Source organism: Maylandia zebra, linkage group LG12 (genome assembly GCF_041146795.1).
Source record: "Maylandia zebra isolate NMK-2024a linkage group LG12, Mzebra_GT3a, whole genome shotgun sequence".
NCBI classification, from domain to species: domain Eukaryota; kingdom Metazoa; phylum Chordata; class Actinopteri; order Cichliformes; family Cichlidae; genus Maylandia; species Maylandia zebra.
The window spans coordinates 14,989,920-15,010,773 of record NC_135178.1 but is presented as its reverse complement, the minus strand read 5'-3'; the positions used below and the strand labels follow the sequence as shown (position 1 = coordinate 15,010,773).

General features: G+C 42.6%; 1 protein-coding gene across 3 annotated transcripts in view; it reads right to left on the bottom strand.

Moving 5' to 3' along the window:
• LOC101479501 (tetratricopeptide repeat protein 28) overlaps positions 1 to 20,854 on the bottom strand; it is a 192,123-nt gene that overhangs the window by 86,680 nt on the left and 84,589 nt on the right. The gene's annotated exons all lie outside the window — the stretch shown is intronic.

Below are 20,854 nucleotides of genomic sequence, written 5' to 3'. Positions count from 1 at the left end.
GAACACCGAGCAACAATTCAATTCAATTCAATTCAATTATATTTATATAGCGCCAAATCACAACAAAAGTTGCCTCAAGGCGCTTCATGGATACAGAGAAAAACCCAACAATCATATGACCCCCTATGAGCAAGCACTTTGGCGACAGTGGGAAGGAAAAACTCCCTTTTAACAGGAAGAAACCTCCAGCAGAACCAGGCTCAGGGAGGGGCGGCCATCTGCTGCGACCGGTTGGGGTGAGAGAAGGAAGACAAGATAAAAGACATGTTGTGGAAGAGAGACAGAGGTTAATAACAGATATGATTCAATGCAGAGAGGTCTATTAACACATAGGTGACTGGAAAGGAAAAACTCAATGCATCATGGGAGACGTAGGCTAGACGTAGGGCAGCCTACGTCTATTGCAGCATAACTAAGGGAGGATTCAGGGTCACCTGGTCCAGCCCTAACTATATGCTTTAGCAAAAAGGAAAGTTTTAAGCCTAATCTTGAAAGTAGAGATAGTGTCTGTCTCCCGAATCCAAACTGGAAGCTGGTCCCACAGAAGAGGGGCCTGAAAACTGAAGGCTCTGCCTCCCATTCTACTTTTAAATACTCTAGGAACAACAAGTAGGCCTGCAGAGCGAGAGCGAAGTGCTCTAATAGGGTGATATGGTACTACAAGGTCATTAAGATAAGATGGGGCCTGATTATTTAAGACCTTGTATGTGAGGAGCAGGATTTTGAATTCAATTCTGGATTTAACAGGAAGCCAATGAAGGGAAGCCAAAACAGGAGAAATATGCTCTCTCTTTCTAGTCCCTGTCAGGACTCTTGCTGCAGCATTTTGGATTAGCTGAAGGCTTTTCAGTGAGTTTTTTGGACATCCTGATAATAATGAATTACAGTAGTCCAGCCTGGAAGTAATAAATGCATGAACTAGTTTTTCAGCGTCACTCTGAGACAGGATATTTCTAATTTTAGAGATGTTGCACAAATGGAAGAAAGCATTCTTACATAATTGTCTAATATGTGCGTTGAAGGACATATCCTGGTCAAAAATGACTCCAAGGTTCCTCACAGCGTTACTGGAGGCCAAGGTAATGCCATCCAGAGTAAGAATCTGGTTAGATACCATATTTCTAAGATTTTCAGGGCCGAGTACAATAACCTCAGTTTTATCTGAATTAAGAAGCAGAAAGTTAGCAGCCATCCAGGTCTTTATGTCTTCAAGACATTCCTGCAGTTTAACAACTTGGTGTGTGTTACCTGGCTTCATGGATAGATAGAGCTGCGTGTCATCTGCATAGCAGTGAAAATTTATGCTATGTCTTCTAATGATGCTGCCGAGGGGAAGCATGTATAATGTAAACAGAATTGGTCCTAGCACTGAACCCTGTGGAACTCCATAATTAACCTCAGTGTGTGAAGAGGACTCTCCATTTACATGTACAAATTGGAGTCTATTAGATAGATATGATTCAAACCACTGCAGCACAGTACCTGTAATACCTACAGCATGTTCTAATCGCTCTAATAGGATATTATGCTCAACAGTATCGAATGCTGCACTGAGGTCTAGCAGGACAAGCACAGAGATGAGTCCACTGTCAGAGGCCATAAGAAGATCATTTGTAACCTACAGTTACAACAGTAATATGATTTGGTAAACGAAGTTTCACTGTGTGTGTACGCAGTCAGCGCTGTTCCTGATATAAGCACTTGTACAGAATTTCTTATAGCGCCGTTTGAAAACCAAATAACCAGACTTTGTATAATTTTCTGAAGAGCTCTTGAGTAATAGTTCTCCAAGATTTTTGAAGGTCTTTCAAAGTTTTGGACATTTGGCTGCTTTTTCGCTTATTTTCAGTCCAGACTTTGTATCTGACCATTTTTGGAGGAGTGTTTTTTTTGTTTTGTTTGTTTCTTAAGCCACTCAACACTGACCTATGAATCATTCAAGTTTAAAAAAAAGCACCTAACTCAAAGGAGGAACCACTGTTGTGTGCACACCAACAGACATTTTTTACTAGCAGCTAGTCAAAAGACACAATTTATTCCCATTTTTTTAGTCGAATCTATGAAAAATGACAAAGATAATACAATTTGGCAGGCATAAAATAGTGTTTTTGCACCAACAAGGTGATTCCCAAAGAGTTATTGGCTGAAAACCTTGCACATCTTTGGATGCTGTGCTGTATGTCCTTAAAAAATTGAGAAAACTGGACGTGAAGTGAAGGACAAAAGAGAAAGTGGTAGTCCAAAAAACAATCCACAGCAGATGAATAGCATCTGAAAGTCGTGTCCTTAAGAAATAGGGGGAAAAATTCAGCAAAAACCTCACAAAGGACCTGAGAGATGCATTTGGCACTTAAGCAAAGTGTGTGACTGGCAACCGTTTCATTTTTCAGCATGACAGCGATCCCAAACACACTGATGATGTTGTAAAAGCATACCTGGATAGAAAACCAGTCTGTAGCACTCGGACCTCAACATTATTAAAGCAGTGTGGGATCATCCTGACAGAGAACAGAACAAAAGGCAGCAAACATCAAAGTGCTTGTGAATGTCCTTCAAGAAGCCCGGAGAACTATTCCTGAAGACTACTTCAAGAAATGACAAGAGATCTGTGTTGAAGAATAAAGGTGGCCACAAGAAATGCTGACTTCCAAGCTAATTAGAATTGCACAAACTCTGTTTTTGTCTTATAATTTCATTAAATATAAAGCTGTAACCATTTTGCAGTATTTGTGTATCTGCACGTGTGTCCACGTACAGTTTCTTTTCTCAAATTGCAGTGTGAGATGCATGTAGTAGTTCTAAGACAAAATGCACCCAGACAACAGGCCTGATCCCAAATCTGTCATTTTCAGAATGGAATCAAATAGCATAGGTAATTTGCACCAAGGGCACTGGAGCTGGAAACACGCCCATGTGTTCAGGTTTTTTTTAACTAACAGCTGAAGCAGTTCTCTCCCTCACATTCAGAGGCGTAAAATCTCACGCACACTGATGACTCTCTAAACAAGTAGCCTAGCTCCTCACACACAATGCAGACGGCCTGTCACCGAACAGATGGCTACAGCTGTGCTCCGGTAGCCCAAGGCCTTGTGTAGCTTGCTGTCCTGATCGGTGATCAGCAATAATAGAGATGCACTCAAATGTGGAAATCAATAGAAGCCGCATAAGCTCCGTTTAGATCGTGCCACACCCTTCAGTGCTGTACTGTGTTTGGGATACGCCTGCTGCAGATGGATTCTGATCACCCACAGGGCGAGTGGTGCCGAAGCTACGACTCTGAACTGAACCCCCGCTGGTGACATAATGGAACCCAAATCAGTCCATCAAACAGGGACAGCAGGCTGCAAACACACTGCAGGCACACACGCATATACACAAACACAAACTGAGAAAAAATACATCAATATCTCGAGAAGAAAATCGCCCATCTGTCTCCAATAAACGTGTATTACTTGAAATCAGCTTTCCACACCGGCCAGGACGCTGGGATTAGATTAACACTAATAGCGTGACAGGAACAAAGGCATTGCTGCTTTTCTTTCCTCTCTGTCTTTGCTCTTTAACTATAGGTGTTGTTGCCTGGTTGCCAGTGTGGCCCAGAAATGTCATGTGTCGACCAGGGTTTAAGACATGTGCCTGCGCCATCCCTTGCACATCTCCGCCACTACGCTTTCAAGGTGACACAGTCGACTCGGCGGGTACACAAAATGTCAGCTGCTTAATTTAATATCCAGGGATAACTGTCGGCTATGACAAATTAGCTGGGAGAACAGTTGAAAAAGTGAAATGGAATGATTGCAGCTTTGGGCCCACTGCCCTTCAAGCTGACAAGCTGAAAGCCACAGAAGAAGCACAATGGAGCCTCTGCTTAATTAAATCTATTTCTGAAGCCAAAACTGCGAGCTTCTATCCATCTGCCGTGACTCCTCGCAGGTAGACACCCCCCCGTCCCCCATGGTTGAAGAGGTCCGATGATCCCCAGGAGGACCAGTGGGGGCGTTACACCCATTGCCCTGGGTCAAACATAAACCTTTGGCCCCGGGGTCACAGGGATGGAATCATGATGCAGCTGCCTGTCTATTACTGTCTCCCCAATCTAATAAAGCCAAACCCTAAAACGGCAAAACATCCCTGACCTGCATCGATCGATCTGTGTTTATCTGTCCGTTTGCGTTCTGTTTGCGAGGAGAAAAAAAAGCAGTGACAGACTCATTTTTCCCCTCACACTGGATGAAAGATGTCTTCAATAATCCAGCCAATCAATGAAAAAATGTTGCTTTTACAGGATTTTGTTTTGCCTTACGTGCTGACTTTGAGGGCTTTTGTAGAATACTCCCGGTTAACTGTACAGTGACATTTTTGTTAACAAGCTAAGCCACATCAAAGGTGCATGTTAAGCACCTATGCAAGTCAAATTGAGACACCTCGCAATCTGCATGTAGGTAGACACAGTAAAATATTTATGATCCATTGATGCATTCCTCCCTAAAGGCGTTGTACACTCTGGTGATTGCTGTACTATCCAAAGCCCCTAATTAGCCCATTAGATTAGATGGCTTTAATGAGAGCAAATTAAACAGATCATTCTATGTAGAGCTGGCAATTAAAGGGTAAATGTTTCATTATTCAGTGAGTGGCGACAATGAAACTCAGGTATACTCCAGGTTGCCTGGCAGGGATTTCAGTGTGAGAGACAATGTAGGAGTCTCTCATGGCTGCAAGGAATCGATTAGCCGGCTCACATCAAACTGGCAGGCAGCGTAGGACTCCAGATTGGAAAAGGTCATAGTCAGGTATGCGGAATCAATGCTGAGTATTCTGTATTCACTGAGTCTTGCATTATCTGGTTAGGGGGATGGTTTAACGCTTTCTAAAAACAATTATCAAAAGACAAAGAGAACCTTCAATAAAAAAGGTCAGGCCTTGTAACCGGTGGAGTGTCATATGGCGTACATCTATTGTGACAGTCGGAGTGAAACAGAAGGGAAAGACTGATATTGCTCATTTATCACAAACAGATGAAACAGCACAATAGTGGCAAGCTGTGGGGTCGGGCAGTGACACGCTGTCACAATGCACTGTTTGGCAGAGGAAATTCAATTTTCTCTCTGCTACGTGCACGTCCACCATAACTGACGGCCTCACAGAGGAAACAAACCGATGGAAAGTGTTAAAACATCAGATAAAAATATAAAAAATCACTCTCTCCCCGTAGCTCATTCCAAGCATGTTAATTCCAATGTTAGAAAAGCCACGTCACACTCTGCCGCCGTGATTTATAGCCCGGTTTGTCACATGGATGCAGCTAGCATAGTTGCATTCCTATTAGCATCTTAAGAGTGTTTAGATGTAAGGCTGCAAGGGTCAGGGTGTTAAACAGATTTCCGTGCCCCTCTCAACTAGATCCTTGGCTCGGCTCTGCCTGAGCACTGCACACGATCCCAACAGCCACAGGGGCTGACTAGCAATTAAAGTGGGCATTAATTACTTAAAGGAGCTTTAATCAATCAAGGCCAGATGGTGAACCTGAAAAAAAGAGAGCAAACTCAAGGCTGCATAAGTGCCCTCTGTGCCGACTAGGCTAAAGGTGGTCATAAAAGACTATATTAGAAAGGCCTGCTTTTTATAGACCTCACATTTTTCAAGTGAAACAGTCCATCGAGCAACGAGCGGCAATCTCCACTGGACATTTTAAGTGTTTACCGCCATTATTAAGTCTTTTTCAGTCTTTTTTTAAAGTGTAACAGATCATCCCAATTATTCAATACAAATTTGTGTGTTTGATAATTTCTTTACAATGCAAATTTAATAAGAGTCCTAATCGCCTGTGCCCCTGATGTGCTTTACCCCACAGTCATAATAGAAGAGGCTACTTGGCCCCGGCTCTGTGCTCTTCTGGCCTGAGGCACCGTGTCCTCCATCTTAATTTGTACTCCTTTAATTGGCTCTGACACTAACCTCAAGCATGGCTGAAAAATACCCTCTTCTAAGTAAACACAAAAGAAGGGACAAGTGTTCCCAACATGAGAAATCAAGCGTCTTCATTACTCGCTGGAAGCTGCGCCCAACTGAGCCTCTTGCGAGAACTCTCTAAAGCATGACAGTATAAGCTGTTTTAATATCTCACATGTTGCTTCCATCTCCCCCGATTTATTGAATTTATAGCAGGACTCGAGATGTACTGTGGCAAAAATGAAGGGAAAAAAACTATTCGGAAAATATTTAGTCTGTGCGAAATGAAAACTTGAAAGTGGCATTTGCAGAGTGCGAAAAATAAGCTGCCAAGTCAAAATAGTTTTTTGGAGCCCGAGGTGCTTTTTTTTCTTGGTTATCGCTGAAGATCCCAGAGAGAGGAAGAGTCCACCAAGTCATTACCCTCTTACACTGTCACACACTAGGCACAGCTCCTTGCCAGTGTCGGCACTTGGGTTGGGTTCATTAAGTTGCTCTGGCCTTAGTGGGAAGTTGCTTCATCAAACAAGAGTCAGCAGCCCAGGCTGCCATCTGACAGTGTGCTTCTCCAGAGCTGCCCTACAATACTTCAAAAGACTCACAGTCAGCCTTTATGGAAAGCTCTAATGAAAAGCATGGCATGAGCCCCACTGCTTTTGATTCTGCTAGTGAGAAGTCATACATGATTGAGTAAAGGCAAGCTGAATCACAGATAAATCACTGAGGGGTTGATAAGACTGGACAAAGAAGAGGGAAGCGTTTGAAAAGACAATGAGAATGGAGCACAAAACAGTTTTATATACACGACAGTGGACGAGGGCTCGAAAAGGAGGTAAAGGTCTGCACATCAAGGAGACACACTGATGCCCCCTTGTTATTCTTCCCTCGTCTACTGTACATGACTGCTGCCATCCAGGCTATCAGAGCTGTTTATTGTGAATGACCTATTTCTCCTTCCCATCTCCCAATGCAGCAGCAGCATCACTATACTGGGGTATTGTGGATACAGCGCCACTGCTTCACCATACCCATGCACAAAGGGAAGTCCCCAGCGATTATCAGATAAATGCACTTTAATTCACAACACATGCAGAGGTTTATATATAGACGGGCTAATTCCCCCTCGGCCACACTGCAATATGAACTCCACGGAGCGCCAATTTAAGTGTGTGATGAGTCCCACGCGGACAAGGTCCTCTACTTATCATATATATGACATGCTCCGGCACATTGCTGGGCCAGAGAAAATATGAAAAGCTGGAGAGAGAAAAAAAATCAGGATTATGAGTGGACCAGTGTGGACTTTTTCATTATTAATGAGGAGACAATGAAGTAGGTTTCAGGGCGGCTTTTTTGTGACGAGATATTTGTCACTCCTAAATGTAGCTGAGCTCCACAGTAGCATAATTTTCACAGGATATTTGTCACACTAAGAGAAGCAAAAAAGTCCAAAAGATGCAGAGAGCCGCACATCGCAGCTAATGCACATTATAGCAGCAAGTGCTTCCAATTTTACTCTGAAATCCTGACAGTCGACTCCCAATAGAGGGCTAATTGGCAGACTCCTACTGAAAGGAGGTATCAGCCTCTGATAACGCTGAGTAGTCCTGTAGCACATCTGCGCAATCTTTGTGTTAGCTCATTAAACAGGTTCCCTCAGCGTTCTTTGGCCATCACCATGCATCATTAATTGTGCCCGCCTGCTAATAACGTTTGCTGCGTTTCCCTCACTTTGATAGCTTTCGCTATGCATGCTGTGACACTCTGCGGCCTGTCCGGCAAAACAAAGATGAAGTGAACAGGTTGCATTACAACCTGTTGACTGTGTATATGCTAAAAAAAAAAAACAGACAGTGTATGTGTTCACTGGAAGTCCTTTGGCAGCTCCTCTGAACATCAAATTAATCCGCTTCCAGAAACAAGAAAACACACATGCATGCTCACGCAAACACACCCCTGCAAAGAAGGCCAAATAAAAGCACTTGCTCAGAACTCTGAGTCATACTGTGGGTGCCAACAATCAACATGGCTCACCGCACACAGCTGGCTGCAGCAAGGGAATGTATTAATTTTCTCATTTAGAAACAAATATATACTACAAATAGATTAATGGTGTTTGATCAGCTTGGCGGAGCAATGCCAATTAGCATGCATAGATGGAAAGAAGCACTGTGCTTTATTATTACTTTATCATTATTATTATAAGTGCTGACCTAAAAGCAGGGTAGCTACTAAAAATATGACTTAAACAAATGTCACAGCTTTATACAAAAGCATTATAGCTCCCAAGAAGGTGTTACAAGGGAAAACAGTTCAGAAACAAAGGAAAATTTAAAAGAAGGAAAAGAAACACGGGGGGGAGAGGATCGTTAGCACCATGGGAGCTAGGAGAGTAGGCCCACGAGTGTGGAAAATTGAGGCTATGGTTAGCTTAGGACCAGCGAGAGTTGAAAAGTGGACCTCTTTTCATACTACACGGAGTTTGGCAATTACTGGTGACAGCAGTTCGCACCAAGATGGGGAAAAAAATTGATCCAGACAAGCAAGACTTAGTTTGCTTTGTTAAAAGTAATTAATCACTGCGGCCACAGAGGAGGGTTAGGTGCCTTGAGTGCTGCACAGTTCTGCTCAGCGTGTCTGACTGCGCAGCCATATGTGAATTTAACTACACATTCTGCACACATGTCCGAAAGTGAGTGAAAAAGGACAGGGAAGGGTTTTAAGGAGAACTTTCAAGAGAAAGAAGGGAAAAAAACAGACCGATGGAGGAACGAGGCTGGGAAAGAAGAAACATGCGCACGCTGCACCCATTTATTCACATGCATGCACTCGAGGGGACCTATAGTGCAATCCATCATAAAAGTCTTATCCACACCCACTGAGAAAACCCCCCAAAAACCTACAGTAACAGGGAGCTGCGGGATAAGCAGGTTATATCTGGAAAAATACAGATAATCCTTTCACCTTCAATTCACTGTAAGTGAAATGAATGCTCATCTTCTGCCGCAGGTAAGTTGACATGAAATAAACATCATTTGCTCGGTTTCTCCCTCGAAAAGAAAACAACATTTGATCCACGTCTTTAGAACCACTTTATCATCCGTAATTTTGTTTTTTATTGCTTATGCTCACAGTTTTTAATTGAAAGACAAATCCAGCAGCGGTCTTGTTTTTATCGCATTAGACACCCTCCTCCTACTTTGTGATTACAGTGATCCTAGAGATGAATCACTGCAGACGCTCTTATTGCCTCTTGTAATTTCCTGTTACCTTTCTCCTGCTGGACTACTGTCAGTCCAAATACACCATAATTATAATTAGTTCAATTGCGCGCATTTTTGAGCTCGTCGCAAACACAAAAGCAAAGAGAGAGAGAGGGGAAAAAAAGCTAAAACTGAACACATGCCGGGCATACTGTAAATCCCATTAGATAACACACGCTGCCCTCAAGCTCTCAGTGCTGTGAACCACACTCACTCCTCCCCACCCTCCACTCTGCAGTGATAACAGCAGCAGGAGCCCAGAGCCACAAAGACACAACCCTGATCAATAACAGAGCACATACACACACTCACAGAGGAGTCCAGTGATCTCATAGTAGCTGGGGGTCTTAGGGGAATGGGCGTCACTGGGCAATGGGAAAATTGGATGTGAAATCGTGAGTGGAGCTGGGAAGAAAAAAGACAGATGGGTAGGGCACAAGAATGCCATGGGTGCTCTCCAGTGTCATATTTCTATCCAAAAGCTAGAGAGTTAGAAGGAGCAGCAGCTGCAGCAGCAGCAGGGAAATGGCCATGTGTTAAGAAAGGGCTCACCGAAGTGTTGGCTGTGCAGCCGCGGGCCTGGACTCTAATAGAAACAGAAGCCAGAGACGCTTCCATGTCAGCGCCTCGGCTGAGCTGAATACTAAATCCTCCTCTTGTGGTAATGATCACCCCAAGCAAGAAGCAGGTCTGAAGCAGCCGTTTGCAAATGAACATCAGGAAACCTGTAAATTCAAATTAGCAAATGGTCTGTACCAGCAGCTCTGTTGTGTAACACCTAGAGGACACAGTTTGACCAACAAGGGCAATCATCCTCTGGTTTTGTGGTTTCCCCACATTGCACTTCTAGCCTCACTGTATTAATGCAACAGTTTGCCTCATCAGCAGCCCATGGGGTCGGGTTGGGGGTCTTAAGAAATAGATGCAGCGTGATAAATGGCAAAAAGAAGCCGAATCCCCTCCCATATAGTAGGGGTGTATGAATTACCTATCAGGCTGGCCAGGGAGCGATGACCCCAGTGGACGTAGCCAACCCTGCCACCATAAATTACTAAGCCACTAGTCCCTGCTCGAGACCTTGCTATAACTCACACACACACACGCACACACAAACACCTACACACCCTCTGGACCTCCTCCTTAAATGGACCTCTACTCTCATAACTTATTATTAGATGGCACAATGTGAGAGTAGTGCTCTATTACTTAATGACAATACTAACATTGGAGCCTATTATATCATGCTTACTGAGGTAATTACAAGAGATGCACCAATGTGAATTTTTCAGTCCCAGTATTGTTACAGATAATTTGGCTTTGGGTAACAGCCGATAGCGAGTACTGTGCGGACTGAAAGTCATTGTAAGGCGACAATAGTAGCCCCTTGCACACATACACAAAATGATATAATGATTTATATCATATTACTTACCTCGTTTATAAACTGCTTTTTGAATTTCTGCTCTGTTTTGCTGTCATTTATTTACACTCGCTCTAATTGGGCTCCTCTCATTTGCTCTCTGTTTCACCGTGTGCGCTCTTCCCCACCCACACAGAGAGGAGCAGAGGAGATGGGAAGGTGAAGTCACTGTGATTTTGTTCAAATTCACCCGACGACTGTTCAACTTAAAACCAAATGGGGTGAAAAAAGAAAGAGGAGGAAAGAGAGAGACACACAAGCTAAAAGGCAGTGCACCATGAAGCTTCCTTTCCCCCTCATATCTTTTATCTCGACACTGAAATCGCAGCTATTTTATACAATTACTCACTGATTTCAGAAACATCATCTTTTTAACTGGGGATTTCCTTGAACTCTAAATATAATAAAACTGAAATGAGAAATTCAAAGATACATTTTGTAAAGGAAAGACGGCCTGTATTTATATCACAAGACATAATAAAGGCATCATTGCGGAGAGATACCGGATCCAGCTATTAGTGTCAGTATCAAGTGCAACACTAGCTATTGCAACAGATAGCTTCCAAGCTATCAGGTCAGACAGCACTTTTGAAACCTATACTGGTCTTCATATACCAGCACACCACCCAAACACACAGTTTCATGTGCTGTATGTATCCTCTTTTCTGTAAACTATGCTCCTGCTCTACGTGCTGGGAAAATGTAACTACTGCAGTTTTCTAACACTATCCTCCCTGAATCATTTATCATGTTGTGGCATTAAGATAACATCCTGCACTAACTCATCTTCTAGTGCTATTCTATGAATAAACTTCCTAATATCAGTCAGCGATGGCTCATTATGCTGGCTTATCATGTTGGGCCTCTTTTAAAGTGTTTTCTCTCTTGGGTTAGAAAAAAAAGTGTGCTAGTGTGCTTTTTTTTTGGTGCTGCTGGATTAAGCATCCTGTTTTAAACATTTTTCTGCCGCTTTTTTCCCCAGAGCCAGCAGAGATGAAGAGAGCTTTGGAGTGTTCAGAGAGAATTTCATTCAACCTGTAGTGCTTCATGTTCCCTTAAGGGAGTTCCCTTTTCTCTATGAGGGGTCTGAAGCTAAACAACCCCGAGGAGAGGTCCAGGGAGCCACTCATCTACTGTACAAACATGGGAAGCACAGACATGGTGGAGCAGAAGGCTGTTTACAAGACTAACCAAGCAGATAAATAACCCGTGATCACTGTGAGAGATTCTCTAAGATAAATAGCGCACGACACCAGGTTAAAACTGTGACACACAGATGATTAGTGGAACATTACTTTTAGGTTTTATGTTACTTTTACTCAAGAATGAAGAAAACAAAAAGTTCAAGTGTATGAAAAACAATTTTAAAAAACTAGAACCAATTCTCTGATCAAAATCATAACCGCTGCATGCGTGCCGACATGCTTCAGTATTTGAAAGTACATCAAACACAGAAAAATGTTTATTAAAGATCTTATTAGAGAATTCGGAGTTTTGCAAAAGGCCCTGTTAATAATATTTTCCTGCTATGTCACTGGAAATCGACCATCGTGAGGCTTTTCAAAGGCCCAAGGTCCTTATTAGTTAGTCTGCATTCTTTTGCAGTAGCTGCTGAGGGAAAAGAATAATTTCCTGGATCTAATACTTTATAGTGCTCTGTACAAAAATTTCATTCGGTCCTGCTGATGGACAAACAAATGACAATTAAAACACAAGTTCTTTGGAAGGGACAGCAAATGTAGGATTGCACTGATCCTGACAGTGATTAGAAGCTGCTGCTTTTTCACTGGTCAGCCCAGTGTTTCCCACAAAAACATTCATTTGGCAGACCTTTACTTTACTTTGCAAGAAATATTAACACCCAAATATAGTTGGTAAAGCTTTTATTTTTGTTATCTGTTTGAAAGGAACACTACTTCTAATGGTTTTATTGCTGGACTCTTGAGGCTGCTAATCAGACAAGTCTAGCCCTTCACCTGTTTTTTCCAACCTACGTCACTATTAGCTCGGTCACTATTAAAGCAGTTTTCTTGACCTCATTTACTTTAGACCAACTCCAACTCCACAACTGGAAGGGCTGGCAACAACACCCCTCATTCTGCTCTGGAAATCTGCTCGAGGGCCAGTCTTAATCAGAGCCTACAGCAAGTGCAGAGCTGGTTCTGCTGCTACATCCAGCTCATCGAGGCTGCAGAGCAGAACAAGGACTACAAGCCACAGTCAAAGACGGTGGAGTTGCAGTGCTTCAACATGTGACACACCTGCAATAACATTTGCGCACTGGAGAACCTTATGAACAGTATTAGCTAACTAATTTAAATAAGCTTATATGCATGCAATGTTTTGAAAACATATGCACTGACCCATAAGGCCACTAAAAGAGCCTAAATCTGTGGGAAAAACTGCAGCCATTCACCAATCATGGCTAAAATGTAGCGTGCTGTGCAGAAGCTTGATGCACACCTTTCTAAAGATCTCCCTGATATAGACCACAATAACTGTGATTCTTATCAACATGCCTGGTAGCAATATGCTGGGTAATCAACAGAAACACAACATATTGACTTGTGCAAGAAATGTCTCCTGTGAAACAAACATGAAGGGCCATAATTGTGAGTGGGCTAACTCATATCACTGCTCCGTATAGCTAGATAGTGCCAGTTATCTGCCAGTGTAGCATCTGTTATTTCCTTTTGCTCTACCAATCTGTGTGTAACTCAATCAGTTCTGAAGTCTTTGCTCTTTTTTTGGATGCAGTAATGTCAGATAAACTGAAACATTCGTTGCACATTCATTAGCTCCAACTCTGACAACAGCTCAGCTGGCATTGTTTCAAAGAAAAAAAAAAGATGCTGCAGCAATCCCAGACAAGTTGGATAAAATGGGTTATACAGCAATTAATTTCAGTTGGATTTTATTTGCACAAAAAAGCTTCACACTAACCTGTGGTACGATTTTGAGGTTTGTTTGAGTGAGAGTAATGAAAAGGTCCACTAATTGGGTGCAGATTTGGGGAAGAAAGGTAAAAAGAATGAACACATCTGGCATTTTTATGAAAGAAATTACTGTTTGTAGAAAAAGAAAATGAAGACCGGCTGAAATCAAATAAGACAAACTAAAAAAAAAAAGAATAATAACAAATCAGACATGAGAATATTTTAAGAAAATTGCAACTGATGCATCTCTAAAATGATTTAAATGTTTTACATCTGTTAAACAGAAAGTATAAAGAAAAAATGTAGGAATGGTATAAAAGTTTAAACTATACAGCTGCTGAAAAGACACTAAGATATAAAAAGTCTTTGTGTGTGTGCGTGAGTGTGTTAGTGTGCATGTCTGCAATACCCTTCCATGACTGAGTCATCTTATTAAACCCGTTGCCTGGAGAGACCAGAGTAATTACTCAGTCCTTCACAACACCTTTTGGACTTTGGGCCAGATTCAATGTGCTGCTCCAAATGTCACACACCTTAGTTGGCAATTAAGCAGCTCTCTCCCACAGTGGCAGTTTTAATGGGCTTCTTCCACTAAAAATAAAAGCTGTGAGATATACTCATATCACATTACAAGAAAAGGAGGGTTGTGATGATCCATAACATGTATTTTCTATATAATTTGCAGGTGAGTTAACAGGTCATATTGAGCTTGGAAATGGTGATAATGAAAACATTTAGTAGGAGATGCAGGCCACCATTTGCGTTTTTCAGTTTGTGTTTTCTGCTTTCTAGAGCAACAAATTCGCTTTTAATTGGTGTCCTACATTTCATCCAAATCATTTCCTGCAACATAGCCTGCAATTTGCCAAAAAATATTAGGTTTAATTTGGATTTAAATCAGGCTTTTAATTTAGATTGTTAGTATTTCACAGGTCTTATAAAGCCTTAATCCCATGTCTTCAATTGAAGATGTTTCGCAGCTTGTATGCTTATAAATGGCGTTTATACTAGTTAAGGCACTGCTTAAAATTCACACCCCTGCTCTGCATATCTGTCACCAGTACAGAAACATTAGGTGATAATTGCCTACAACGAATGAAAACACAAGGTCAGAGAGCAGCTGCACTTAATGCAAACACCAGACAGAGCAAAGTTTGACACCACATTCCTGTCAAGGCTCATTCAGTAACACCGAGCCACATCCACTTTCTCTATCAAGACTCTTCACCCCAGTGTCACTCGGCAACGTGCAACTCCAATTAATAGACCAGTGTCTATGCAAGCGTGTCACAATGGCAGCTGCCTTACCCCCTCCTTCTTTCTGGGCACGGCTACAACGGGTGCTCAGTGTTTATGTCACCTCTTAATTGCATTTTTCCCCACGGTAGAGGTATGGCTTTGTGCAGACGCCCCGAGGAAGAAAAAGAAGGTCAGGCTGCCAATTTGGAGCTGGCAGGTCGAGAGTAGCGGCAGCACTTAGTTTCGCTTGAGAAGAGAACGGAGGGCTGCTGCTCATCTATGGAAACCAGGACAAACAAAAGAGATAAGTGAAGGGGAAAGGAAGACAAATTCCCCTCCTGTCTTTGCTGTCTTGGGGTTCTGGCAGAGTGACATTGGGCTTACAGAGAAGCCCCACACAGCTCAGCTACCTGTGATTGAACAGGGACAACGTGGAACAGAAGGGAGGGATTTTTAGGAGGGTATTTTAATGTCCTGAACCACTGAGAATATGCAAAGCAAACACACCAGAACATCTCTAATATACATATAATTGCACCAAGGGTTTCACAGAGGGATGCCCAACTTTCTCCAAGTATGAAAACAATTTAGTAATTAAACTGAGTAACCACCTGTAAATGCTTCTATAAAGTACCAAAATCATAAATTCTTACACTGACTTTACCATGAGTCTATAAAATATAAAATACACAAAGACTTTAAGCCACTTAAACATCAAATAGCTCAGCGTTTAATCATATAAGCACTTTCTAACATGATGTTGTAGCGCCCTAAGACATTTTGATCTATTGCTGGTAAATAAGGTTAAACTGTTTATTTGCAGAGGAAAGGAATGACCCAAAAAAGCAAAAAAGTACTTCTGCCGTACCCACCGTGAGTGAAACCAATATGTGCTGAGTTGAAGCCACAGAACCCTGGACTTTCCATTTCTTTCCATTTTTAGATAATTTCCATAAGCCATCTCAATGTGGCAAGGGGATGAGGGGAGAGGTCAGGAGTGAGAATGAAAGGATAATGGACAAATGTAGTTAAGAGGTAGCTGGTTTGGGAGATTAAGGCCAACAGTTTATCTTTCTAACTGCCAGTGCAGCCAGTTTAAGCCATACAAAAAGTAGCACTCAGAACAATCACACAAAATAAAGAAAAATTGTTTGCCTGCGATGACAAATTAGATTAAGTGAAAGCAAAGCTTGCGGAATGAAAAGGAAAAAACAGGGACCGGGCCTTTGTGGAAGAGAGGGATTCAGACATTCAAAGGCAGAGTCTATTTTGAAAAAGCGGGCAGTATAATCTCTATAGATCCCCCTCTTTGCATTCCAGTGTGTCTGGGTCAGCGTGTCAGTTTGTCTGCTGCTGTCTGTCTGTCCCAATCCAGAGTGTCACTGAACCAAGTCAGGAGGACATGGCAGCTCTGGTCAGGAGTTCATCATGGGTCACCAACTGGGGCCAACCCAAGGGACACCAGGAATGTTTACAGAGAGGGATCTTTTTTTGTCAACAGTCAGTCACCAGGGTTTGCTCTTTGAAAGTGCAAATTCATGTGCACCATGAGGAGGCTGCAGACCAACTGCCAGTTGATGTAATTAAACCATCAAATGTTTTCAATGTTTGCCAAACCTAATGTTTCATTGAGTCTTAGTCAGCAAAGATTTGATTGGTCATTTGACTGTAGGAAAAAAAAACTCCAGAGGAAGTGGAAATGTCATGTTAGAAGGCAAAGCAATGATCAGGACCTAGTTTTACTTTTGACTGTTCTTTCAAACAAACAAAAAAATGTAATGATTCCTATAACCTTGAAGAGATTCATACATAAACATAAGCAGTGTCTACATAGCCAAAGAGATCTAGTTTTGGCTCATCTGATCAAACGATGCACTTTCAGTCTCACAAATCTTTCCCTAGGTTGTCCTTAGCATACCTGGCATCTTTTCTGCAGAAGTGGAGTGTTTCCTGGTCTGCATCCTCGCAGTCCGTTCCTCTGCAGGTTTTTCATGATTGTCTTCTTTGAGACTACAATTCCCAACTTTGCTAATTCATTCACTGGAGTCTTGGCAGTTGTTCTGAAGTCTTTGGACACGTCTATCGCTAGTTTTATTTCCAGAGTCTTTGAAATCTTTTGCTTCCTACCACTGCTAGGCATATTCTGTATTGTGGGGCTCTCTTTGAATTTCTTAATGATACTTCTCAATCCAGCTCTTGATTCTTTGAAACCCTGTGATAACTGTGTACAACCATCTCCTGCTTTGTGAGCGTGCATTACATGAATGCACAACACCTTTGCTGAAGTTTTAGTACTGTGTGTAAATTGGAAGATAACCCTGAGTTTTAAATTGATTTTACAGGCTGTGAGCTATAGCTTAATAAAAGGTCAGTTTTTCAAGGGACTAATAACATAGAAAATTCTGCTCTTGTATGTAAATAGAAATAATTTATGTTTTGTGTTTAGAAATGGGCAGCACGGTGGCACGGTGGTTCGCACTGTTGCCGCACAGCAAGAAGGTCCTGAGTTCAATTCCACCATCAGGCCGGGGTCTTTCTGTGTGGAGTTTGCATGTTCTCCCCGTGTTTGCGTGGGTTCCCTCCGGGTACTCCGGCTTCCTCCCACCGTCCAAAGACATGCAGCTTGTGGGGATAGGTTAATTGGATAATCCAAATTGTCACTAGGTGTGAATGTGCGAATGAATGTGAGTGTGAATGGTTGTCTGTCCCTGTGTGTTGGCCCTGCGACAGACTGGCAACCTGTCCAGGGTGTACCCCGCCTCTCGCCCTATGACAGCTGGGATAGGCTCCAGCGCCCCCCGCGACCCTGAAAAGGATAAGCGGAAGCGAATGGATGGATGGATGTTTAGAAATGTTATGCTGAAAATCCTTTACTCCACTAAGAAAGCACAGAAAATTTTGGCTTGAAATCGGGGACAAATCATTTTGTCCTCGTCTATAGAAAAATCATTGGTCAAAGGCAACAGTAGTGGGTATATTGCAGTATATCATGCTCTCTAGTGCATAAGAGTGAAGGGTGGAGGAAAGAGGTAAAGGGTGAGAAGGTTAGGTCACCCATGAAGAACACACCCATCACTCTAGTGGTGACCCATTTGACCTAGATAATACACCTCCTCAACCACCACACATACAGGCGTAGTTATACAACAGCAGGTGTTGCCACAGCTTCTGCAGCTGTGTCTGCCTGTCAGTCATAAAAAAGCATTTGCGGACTGCAGACACTGAAGAGTGAGTAGTTTCTGACACCCTGGTCAATTACAGAGGTATATTTATCACAGCCTCCAGACAAACCTCACGCATAAAGACTCAATCCAAGTGCTATACCATGTCTATTATCTCCTAGCAGCAGATGTGAAAATAGCTATTGCAGGCTATTTAGCCTCATGGTCCAAAATCCTTCATATGCCCATGACCCAACACCGCTCTCATGACCGCAGCCATTACTGTGAATCACCCTAAACACCCGGCTTTCAACTGGGCTGAAAACTGAAGGAGCTTTTGAACATCATACTGCATGCTGAAAGAGAGCCTCTGTGCTGGCCCTAGGGGGCCCAGAGGCTTGGCCTCGCTCTCATGTTTTTCAATACACAACCGCTGACACAAATGAAAATAGATTGCATTTCTGGAAAGAAAAAAAAATTGCTGAAAAGAAAAGGCCAAGACAGTAAAAGGGTAAAAGATTTCAATGTCCCAGAGGACCCAAGAAAGACATCTGAGGTAATTTCTCCACAAATATACAAGTTATTAACACAAAATGAATAAATGTCTTTTCCTGTCTCGCTCTCTTAGGCGCTCCCTCCTCTCATGTATTTCATTCTGGATTGCAGTGAATCCCTTTAAGAAGTGCCCATTTTGATGATGCTGACTCTTCCTGGTCTCTGGGGAGCAATTACAGCTGCCCTGTCAAACACTACACCGCTCCAAAGGACCAGTTCATCGCTTGAGGGCCCTTTTCATACCCTTTGAAAACTCCAATTTCAACCCCTGTGAAAGTTGGTACACACCAACCCTTGAACTCTAATGAACACAGTCCAAGACAAGACCAGGACAATAATGAAAATAGCATCCTAGTCGACGGTGAGATCCACCTCTATACATCAAACTATCAACTCCTAGCACAACCCCAAACCCCTCAATATCCCTTCAGGCACATCTTTCCAAGACAAGCTCCATCGTTTTTTTTATACTCCCTGGTGATAAAATCCTTATTAATGGAGGGAATCCAATTCTCTTTTCAAGGCAGACCTTCAGGTCCCCAGTAGGCCATCCACATCTGAGAAGATGTTAGCCATCAATGATGACTCTATTAATTCAACTTCTTGGCCAGGGGGTGAAGCAGCACAGCGGGGTGGTAGACGACAATCCAAGTGCTCCTCATCATCGACTCTTTTTTTGTAGTTTGATATTAATTAATCACCTCCAGAGGTCAAGTTGGCACAACAGCAAAAGGGTCCATACTGAGCCTTTCTAACACCACAGCTTCCTGAAGGAGGTGAGAGATGACAAATGTAAAGCAACACAGCCTCCATGCTAATGACAGTGTAAGCAGGTGGCAGCCTCTGAGACCTGAACCCTTGGCCAATTAGGTACACCCACAGATGGGACCGCAATTTCTAACTGGTTGCATGAATATCGCAACAGCCTTACCTGTCTGCTGCATGTCGTTAGGCGAGATTGGCGTGTGGGCCTTCGCCTGCGCAGTTCAGGAGTTTGTGTGACAGCCTGCGTGATAACACACAGCTTTTCCCACCATCCTTCCAGAGTCTATCACACTACTTTTTTTTGCAGCGCTGTTGTGATGGAGCTAATTATCAGGGCTGAAGATAGACCAGGGTGGATAATGTAAATGTCAGTAGCATGAGGGAGAGGCTAGGAGCTCTGCTTTGAATCTTGCTTCACTGATCAAAGGCATGCAGAGAAAGGAGCAGAGAGCCATGGCCAGTTATAATAATCTAAATAATTTGCAACTATTTCATGATATGTGAAAGCTAAAAAAAACCAACCAAAAAACAAGACACTGATCTTCATGATACTTTCCATTTGAAGTCGGAATTTTCAACGGGAACGCCCCCTCAAGTCAGACTCTGAGCTGGGAATGTCAGAGAAGCCCCACCAACCCAGACTTAACAATGGCAAAGTGCACGTAAACAGTAGTAAAACGTTAAAACGTGTAATCTGTACAGACACTGCTCTGCATCTATGACACGCTAAATGAGCCACACACGGAGCCCTCACCAGGCTCTATCCATGAACGTGCTGCAGTGTTTTTAAGTGCAAAAAAAGTCCTGCATTGCACAGAACTGCTAGTGGATGCGCATTGCTAAGGAGCAAAACCAGGCAAAACAATACCTAATTTTCCTTGCTTTTTCCGACTTTACTACTGTAACTTGCTCACCTCGAGAGTGACATCACTCCCAGCTCTGACATCTGACTCCCGAGGCAACTGGAAAGCATCATCTACCTTAATTAGTTTCAGTTTAGCTTTGAAGACACCCTGCTGCTAATATGGCGCCCTTATAGTCACGTGTCAAGCTGCAAATATTAAATGAAAAAAACAAACAAAATAATGACATAGAGATAATGTGAATAGGCATGTCACGTAATATCAGCACAATCTATGTTTGTCTTGTTAATATTCCCCCTTTTCTCCAGCTTTGTAAATGAAACAATCAATTTCTATATCAACAGACGAGACGTCTGTTGATATAGAAATTGGCTTTGGCTTTGTACGAGACGTACAAAGCCAAAGCCGTTTTTAATGACAACCTAATGCTTTTTTAAGTGCACGCACTGCAATTTACTAACCATGTTACAGCAGCTTTACAGCAACACGAAACCAGCTGGCACACATCACAGTAGACCCTCGCCTCAGCATGATGGAGAACTTGTGTCTCTTTTTTGTTCCTGTTTTTCTTTTTGGGAGGGGAGGGGGTGTCTTAGAGAATATGAACAGGCTAAGAGCAGATTTATAAAGTGTGAATGTGGGGGGTGAGTAAATGTAGCCCGCTCTGCTGTGTGTTTCAATCAGATTGAGCGGGTGCAAG